This window comes from Populus euphratica, unplaced genomic scaffold, assembly GCF_000495115.2.
Source record: "Populus euphratica unplaced genomic scaffold, PopEup_1.0 scaffold13.1, whole genome shotgun sequence".
NCBI lineage: Eukaryota > Viridiplantae > Streptophyta > Magnoliopsida > Malpighiales > Salicaceae > Populus > Populus euphratica.
The window spans coordinates 1400710-1410305 of record NW_011499872.1 but is presented as its reverse complement, the minus strand read 5'-3'; positions in this window follow the sequence as shown (position 1 = coordinate 1410305).

Sequence of the window (9596 nt, the reverse complement as noted above, 5' to 3'; positions counted from 1 at the left end):
GGAAAGAGAGACCTATAAGTTGTTTGTTTGTTGTGGAACGGCTCAGAGAGTGAGAGGCTAGGGTTAATGTTTTTGGTGCAGTGCATATATTCCATTTAAACTCATAAAACTGGTCTTAGAATTGCGTTTTTTCACGATTTCACCTGATTTTAACGAGTTAACACAATTTCATCATGATTTTATCACTTTTTGAATTTTTAACCATGATAAACATTAATTAACTTGTAAAATCACGAGTCAACTTGCATTTTAACAACATTGATTTAAAGTTTAAAGCCTAGTTAACTAGCTAGTAAGGCTGGAGCCTATGGAAGTAGCTATAACAGTGATTGTGGTAGTGATTCTGACTTATCATTAGTGTCTTTGTTTGTGCGCGCGCCAATTCTGGTGCAGGGATCGATGCTGGTGAAAACGATCAAGAAACGAAGGATGGGAAAAAACGCGAGGTCGAGAATCAAGATCACTATCGGTTGCAATGACGGAGGTGGTGATGGCGATGGCTGTGGTGGTAGTGATGGTGATCAACTAAGAGAACCGCTATCGTTAGTATTCATATTACATCAAACATTCTTTTTATCTTATATGTAAAGCTAGTAATCATCCATACTGATTAGTGCAAGCTACTCGATTGCTATATATCGTTCTTAAATTTGTTTTCTGCTGTTCTTGGGCTGGCATCTCTAGCTGGCTTGTATATTTGCGTGTTTCCCTCCAAGCTTGACTTGGTGCTTAAGGAATTCGCATGCTTCATGGAATTGCATCCTCAAAAGATCAAGGTATAAACTTTTTAGTCTTCTGAAAATGTATCACCTGTATCCAAAATTATTGTTTTTCAGTATGAAATCAAGAAACCATTAATATAAATATTTCTTCTTCTTCTTGGATTATTACGTTCAGGGATGTGTACGCAGCTCTAAAAAACAAAAGATTCAATACGTTGAAATTAGGGGCCAAGGTAATTAAGCTTCATGATCAATAATTAATTCATCATGTTCATATCATATGGCTGTGAGTTTACAAGTTTGTTGCTATAAAGTACTCTATATGATTTTGTTGATACAAGATTACACCTGGGGTCGACCATATCCCATGCTCAAGTCGATCCAAAATTTGACATTTTTTTAAATAATTTTTTTTTTTAAGTTTATTTTTTTAATCTTGAAATGACAATTTTAGTAAATAAAAAACATTTGAGTTTTTCTCCAAATACTACAAAATTAATGACTTTTGCTGTTGTTTTTGTTTTTTAGCAGTGAGACCCATTATTAAAAACAAAAAACATAACGACAAAAGCATCAACTTAGTATCCCGCAATAAATATAAAAATAAAAGCGAAACAAACACAACCACAAGAGCAGTAGAGGCTAAGGCTGTTCCTCCAACTGATTGACTTCCTCTTTTTCTACGGGGATATGCAGGAATCCTTTACAAACAGTGCACCCTGGTCTTCTTTCTGAGATGTTGAGTTCAGGGGAGAGTGAGAAGCCTTCTAGAATTTACGCCATCGCAATATCATGTAGTAATTTTTAAAGTTATTTTATTTTATTTTATTTTATATATTGATAATTAAAATAAATATTTACAAGAGTTTGATGGAATTAATCTAGAATAATATATTTTCTTGCTAAAAATAAATTTTTAATATTTTTAAAATATATAGCCAAAAATCCTAAAATATCATTCAATTTTGATATAAGAATAAAAAACCTACAAAATAATTAATATTCAATATATTATTAAAGATAATGATTTATTATTACTCAATTTTAATATAAAAATAATAAATTTATATGGGTTAATATTCAAAATATTATTGAGAGTAATACAATTCATTCATTTATAATATAAAAATAAAAAAAAACTATAGAAAATTTTATCTGAAATATTATTTAGAATGATACAATAATAAAAAATTTCAAATTTATCATAAAAAACATCAATAATAATTAAAAATATTTTATCATTACAGATCAAATTCTTAACTTAAAATACTAGAATTTGTTTATCATAATAAACACATCACTTATAGAAACAACACTGAGATAGAAATAACATTATACTATAACAAATAAAAAACATAAAATTTATAGATAGTTGCTTTAAAACTTTATCAATCGTATACATCCTACGGAAAATCTACTAATTTTCCGTTGTAATTATTTGTTGGCATATTGAAATTATTTTACATTGGGACGAGCATAGAGGCAAGTACGCGTTGTATGCATTAAAAAAAGGCAGCTAATTGTCCACACGAAAATAACAAAAAAAATTCTTGTTATTATCAAATGCAACCAAGAAGATTAAGCAAACAACGTTATGCAGATTTTATCCAAAAAAACAACGTTATGCAGAGGAAAACCAAGTAAACTTCTTATATAATAGACTGCATTGAACACTTATCTCACAGGGTTTTCAGATATCCGAGAATATTCGTTATCAAATCTAGGAATCTTTTTATTCTAATTAAGGCCACGATCACCTATAATTTGTAGGAAAGCCTGACCTTTATGGCCAGACTAGAAGGATACAAAAGAAAGATACAAAGAACACGCACTGTACTATGATATTTTAACGCTCATGTTGCAGCAGACCAATAGGAAAACAAGTTAGGAAGGTGGGGGGAACCCTACGTGGTAGTCGGAACAGACCAGGAGAATTTTGATGCTATGGAGTTCAGGTGCATATATAGGTTGCAACCGTATGAATTAGCGTCCGAAAGTTTAAAGCCTACGCAATCGACTAGCTAGTAAGGTTGGGGAGCCTATGGAAGCAGCTGCTATGGCACTGCTAGTGGTAGCGATTCTGATTTTCCTTTGCGTCTGTGTTTGTGCGTGCAATCAACCTGAAGGGGTCGATGCTGGTGAAAACGATCAAGAAAAGAAGGATGGGAAAAAACGTGAGGTCGAGATCACTATCGATTGCTGTGGCGGAGGTTGTGGCGGGGATGGTGATGGCGGTGGCTGTGGTGGTGATTAATTAAGTAAGAGAACCGCGCTATCATCAGTATTCATATTCCATCAAGCATTCTTTTTATTATATGTAAAATCTAGTGTGATCATTCATACTCATTACTGCTAGCAACTCGAATACTATATATCATTATTATATTTGTTTCCTGCTGTTCTTGGGCTGGCATCTCTAGCTGCCTTGTGTGTTTTCCTAGAAGCTTTACTTGGTGCTTAAAGATTATGATTGTTTTTTTCTTCAAAAAAGTGCTAAATCATTATATCTAGCGTAGTCAAATTGCATATTCCTTAAATGATCAGGTATAACATTTTCAATCTTCTGAAAATATATCACCTGCATCCAAAAATATTACCAGGAAACGATTCATATAAATCCTGCATCCAAAAATATTACCAGGAAACAATTAATATAAATTAATCTTTTTTCTTCTTTCTGGATTATTACGTGCATGGATAGTGTGGACGTAGCGCTAAGAATTAATTAGACTATGGAGCATTTGATTTTCATGGAAACAGTGGTAGCCTTTTCGCATACAAGGACACAAGCTTCGCACTCAGGGCCTCACACTCCAATGCACAAGTTCCTTCCACGACCTGTAGATTAATCATTAATCCTCAAAATTGCGAAGAAACTAAACTTTTTTCCAGCAATCCAATGCACGGGGTGAAAAGTCATGAGTCTTATTGGATTCAGGGAACCTACTTTCTACTTTTTTTTTGGACCTGAAATCACTTGAAAAACACTTTTATAAACTCATTTCTAATCTCAAAATAATTTTTAATAATTTTTAAAAAATAAAAATTATCTCAAATGAAATTTAATCTTAATTTATTTTTTTAATAATATAAAAAGATTAAAAATATCTAAATAAAACTTTTTTTTACCAAATAGATCTGTTAATATCTATATCGAATTTTTAAATTATTAGAATGTGGATAATAATTGGCAACTTTATCTCTTTTCTTTTATTTTTGTTGACTCTATCTCTTTTTTCAAACTAAAAAATTTAAATATAAAAAAAATAAAATTTTAAATCAAAACATAAAATTTTAAAAATAAAAGATCAAATATAAAAAAACAAAAAATTTTAGGGATTAAAGTTTTTAAACCCACATAAACCTTAACCTATATACCCATTCTAAATTGAGTCTTAAATCTATATATTTTATTGATTAGATTTTAAACATTACAAAAAAAAAAATTCTCAATCAGATCTTTTTTCCATGTTCATCAACATTTTTTTCAAATTTTCTTTGAGTTATTGATATCCTCTTGCAGCATAAATACACACACTAGACCAAAAATGTTAATGGTCATTAAGTTTTTCATTGAATTTTCTTTGAATTCACATCATTTTATTTCATAAATTATGCAAATTATGTTTTCTTTGAAACTTTCTATCAAATCAGAATTAGGATTTCAATATCGCAAAAGACTTGTTATGAATCCATGTATGTTTTCTTAAGAACTTTTTTAAATAATTATTTGAATGTAAAAATCATTCTAAAATCATGAGCATTATGTTTTATATTTCATTGTTCATATTTAATTAAATAATTACTTACGTATTCTATGTTTTCCAACTTCTCAAAGTGTTGGCAAGGGCCTTTCCTTCGTGTTAATTGTCATAATATATAGTAAGGATGCCATGGAAGGAAAAACATCCAAGTGAAGTTAAAAGTGGTGTAACTTTTTACTAGTTCACTCATTCTTTCTCCCATAATTTCGTAAACGAAATTTACCTAAGGCTTACACTCATTGCTCACGTGCTGGATCGTCCATGCTTGCAACCGGAAAGATGTAGAAAGCTTGGGGAATTTGCCTCACACGTAATCAAGTTGTCTTTAACATTAAAACAGTGGATTGAGATGCAGTTTTAGCTTAATTCTTCATTGTCTATCTTTGTGATATATCTCACATCGAAAGCGAGCATCCCGAGCCAGAACCTTATTATGTTGACTTGGACTGTTACATTTGATATCAGAGTCGAGGACAACTCATCTTAAGATGGGGGGATTGTGATATCCCACATCGAAAGCAAGCATCCCAAGTCAGACCTTTATTAGTAATGCTGGTTGTTAACATGTCGTACGCGTTTTAGGATGTCAGACTCAGAAGTGAGCTCACGTCACCAAAAACAAAACTGTAAGAATAGTAAGGTCTAAAACAGACAATATACAATATCTTAGATCGGGCTATTACAATCTTATTGGATAGAGCTTAGTGAGTCTGAATTTTTATTCATGGGAATTGACTTCATTCACATTGCTGAAGGCATTCATCTTTGGGTAAACATAGGCAGGAAGCACACAATGAATGAAACTTATATTATGATGTTATATATTATAATTAGACTTGTTTTTAATCTTTTCTTTTTTAAATTTCTTTAAATTCATTGTATTTCATTATAATGGTTATTTCATTAATAAATCAATTATATATATACACAACCTTTAGTTTCCTACTTGACTTTTGAAATTAAAGAATGCCTTGTCAAGATTGTATTAAATCAATTATATATATATATACTCTTTAGTTTCCTACTTGACTTTTGAAATTAAAGAATGCCTTGTCAAGATTGTATCTGGCATTACATTAATAGAAGTTGGATAATAGAAGTTGGAATTTTAGAAGGCTATGTCACCTTGTCGAAGAGCTTGGAAGGAACTGTGAAGTTGCACGATGCGAGAATTTGATGAAGATGCAAGAACTTTCTTAAGAGTGCACCAAACATAATGTGAGGTATGACAATCTACCACGAGATGCAACACATCTATGGAAAGAGAGGAGAGTAATGCACTAAAAATAAGTTGATCTTGTTGCTTCCAATAACGAAAATAAAGGCTAATTGTAGAGGAAGGACCAACAAAAATGTTAGAAACATGAGACAGAGGACATGACATTAAGTCGTCAATGAAGTGAAAAACACTTTGACCAAGGAGATAGGGCTTCATCTGTATTTGTTAATAGAGATAATTTATGTTTGTAAGTTTCAACAAAATAACTTGATGAGTGTTTGATAAAGCAAAGATAGTTGGAGTTTGTGTTCTCATAATGTGTAGAGGAATGGTAGAAACTTGCGAGGACGAGTCAGAGACATATTTTGCAAGTGGAAGCTACTATTGTGGAGAAAAGACACTACCGATAGTAGCTTGTAGATGGCAGGCCAGCTAGGCTGCACCACCAGTGGTGAGGGAGAAGTTAGCGACAACAATAGAATCTATTTAGAAAAAGTAGAAAGAAGGTAGGATGCAAGGAGCCGCAGAAAGAGAAAAGAATTCTAGAGACAGAAGGTTTTAATATCAAATTGAAAATAATTAGAGGCTAAACCTAATAGTTAAAGGTTACAATATAAAAATATAAATATAATATTTTTTATATAGTATGTCTATAATATTTTAACTTCGACCTCTGTCTACAGACTACGGATCAATTATATATATTATAAACCTTGGCTTTACAATGACTAAAGTATTCGTATTGCCGACTGGCCAATCGGAGTATCGGACAATAACTAGGTAGTCTCGGGGAAGCCTTTCTGGATCACAGTAAGAAACCAGGAAATTATCATGTTATAAATATATAAGTACATTTGCAAGAATTAGAAGCTATATATATGTCAAAGCATGAAACCTAACTGCTAATTAAGGAGGTGATGAGAACCTTTGAAGGTCTGGGAGAGGGTGCGCTTCGTGACAGTCCCAAATCAATCAGTACCATCCTCTGTAAACATGGATATTTTGTTATGAATGAATGAATGGGGTTAATGCTTTGGTCTTTAGACACACTTAGAGCATCGGATCAATTCAAGATCTGATATATGCCAACGCAAAACACAACATGTAATTATATGATGAATCATCTTGGATGATCACATAGGCAAATACGCGTTGTTTGCATTAAAAAAGGCAGCTAATTGTCCATACGGACAGTACAAATTTTTTCCTGTCATTATCAAATGCAACTAAAAAGATTAAGAAAACAACGTTAATTACGCGGGGGAAAACCACGTAAATTATTATAAAATAGACTCCATTGGACTATTATTTTCTGAGAAAATTCATTATCGAATTTAGGATTGGTTCAATTCTATATGACTATGATGACCTATATATAGTTTTCAGGAAAGCCTGACCTTTTTGGCCAGACTAGAAGCGTACAACAGAAAGAAACAAAGAACACAGACTGCACTATGATATTTTAATGTTCATGTTGCAGTGGGTCAATAGGAAAACAAGCTAGGAAGGTGGGAGGAAGCCCGTTTTTGTCGTAGGAAGACACCTGGAAAGTTTTGATGCTATGGATTTTAGGTACATATATACGTTGCAACCGTCAGAAATATTAGCGTCTGAAAGTTTAAAGCCTAGTTAACTAGCTAGTAAGTTTGGAGCCTATGGCAGTAGCTATTATAATACTGTTTACGGTAGTGATTCTGATTGTCATAATTAGTTTCTTTGTTCGGGCGGCCTCCCGTTATCGTGAAGGGATCGATGCTGGTGAAAACAATCAAGAAAAGGATGGGAAAAAACGCTGGGTCGAGATCACTATCGATTGCTGTGGCGGAGGTTGTGACGGGGACGGGGATGGTGATGGTGATGGCGGTGGCTGTGGTGGTGATTAAGAGAACCGCTATCATCATTATTCATATTCCATCAAGCATTCTTTTTATTATATGTCAAGCTAGTGTGATCATTCATACTCATTACTGCAAGCATTCTTTTTAAATACTTGCACCGTCCTCGCGTGTTTTCTTACATAATCACCACCACAGCCACCGCAGCTTGACATATAATAAATATCAGTTGCTGTGGCGGTGGCTGTGATGGTGACTGTGGTGACTCGATTGCTATATATTGTTCTTATATTTCTATTCTGCTGTTCTTGTGCTGGCATCTCTAGCTGCCTTGTATGTGTGTTTTCCTCCAAGCTTGACGTCGTGCTTAAGGAATTTGCCTTTTTTTTTTTGTAAAAAATAAATGCTTCAAATATTTATTCCCAGTTCTGTCATTTCTTGTTGTGGAACTTTCTTTCTCCCCTTCTCTTGTGATAACTGTAGCGGGAAGAACTACTTTATAACGGGTTTATGGCAAATTCTTAATTAAAATTCTGAGATTTTTAATTTTGCCCATAGATAAGAAGCTTATTTCATAAAAGTTACAAACTGGTCCCTCGAGAAATGACTTAATTTCATTATGATTCATCCTTACTAAATCCTTAATTTAATTCATTTTTGTGTGGCTTCCATTAATTTAAGCAAGTTCATATTATGGAGTGAAGAGAAAATTTTGGTACCTCTACTTATACAAATTTTCTAATCAAGTGACTCTACTTTTGTTTTTCATATTTGAGTACCTTTGTCGCTGTTCTTCTTTTTTTTAAACTAGTTGTCTCTATTTTTGTTTATCTATTTGAGTGTTTATATCTTGATTTTTTATTAAACATCTATTTAAGTGTTTATACCTTGATTTTTATTTATTTATTTGTTTTTGCGTTTCAAAAATGCTTTTAAAAAATATTAATTTTTTTAATTGTTTTAAATTAATATTTTTTAACATTTTCAAATTATTTTGATATACTAATGTAAAAATAATTTTTTAAAAATAAAAAAATATTATTTTAATATAATTCTTAATAAAAAATACTTTAAAAAATAACCGTAATCAATCTCTTAAAATTTATTAGGTTACCGTTGATGCATCCATTAAATGAACATGTGCCATGTTTATTGTGGGACACAATATTCATGAAAAAGGAAACAAAATTAAAATTCGATAAAAAAAAAGTAAATAATAAGAAGTAATTTTGTTTAAAGAGCGAAATTACCAGCCTCTTCTTCCTTTTGTAGGTAGGCTATTAAAAAAAATAAAAGAAAATTTCTATATAAAAAAGATAACCATAAAAAATACAGCCATGCAAACAGGAAAATAAAAATAGAGCTAATAGAAAATAAAAAATAAAAATAAAGATATTAAAAAAAGGTATATTTGATTAAAAAATATGTTCAAGTGCAAGTATTGAAATTTTCATTAATTACCTCTCCGTATTTACAACTTCCAAACTAATTTGGATCACATCTAGAGATCGGATTTTAGAACATTTGTTCAAGCCTTTGGGCTAATAATGGGTTGCATCAACATATACACCATCCCGTAAAATCTAACTTTTTATTGGCTTAAAAAACTTGCAATATTATTTTTTATTCTTGAATATCTTCTGTGTAAATCAAAATTAAATTTCTTTTCATGGAAGCGGGCGCCCCTCCACTATTGACTTAGTACATTTAAATTTTTTTAATTAATCTTTCTATATACAGATCACAAGATTTAAATCCAAAAAATTAAGAACGTAAACAAAACTCTTTGACTACCAGACTAGCTAATCCCTTGAAACTAAATCTTCTATGGATAAAAATATTAGAGCTTTGATTCTTATTTTTTATGCCATGGCTAGTAATGAAACATAAATGCTAGTGGTCTTTGTTTGTCTTCTAGGGCGTCGTACGTACTAATGGCCAAAGTTGTGTGTGTTTTTTTCTAAGCAATATATGTATTTTTAAGTTTGTAGCGACTGCATCGATCTTCTTATTGTACATATAATTAATTAGACTGTGGAGTATTTGAATTTTATGT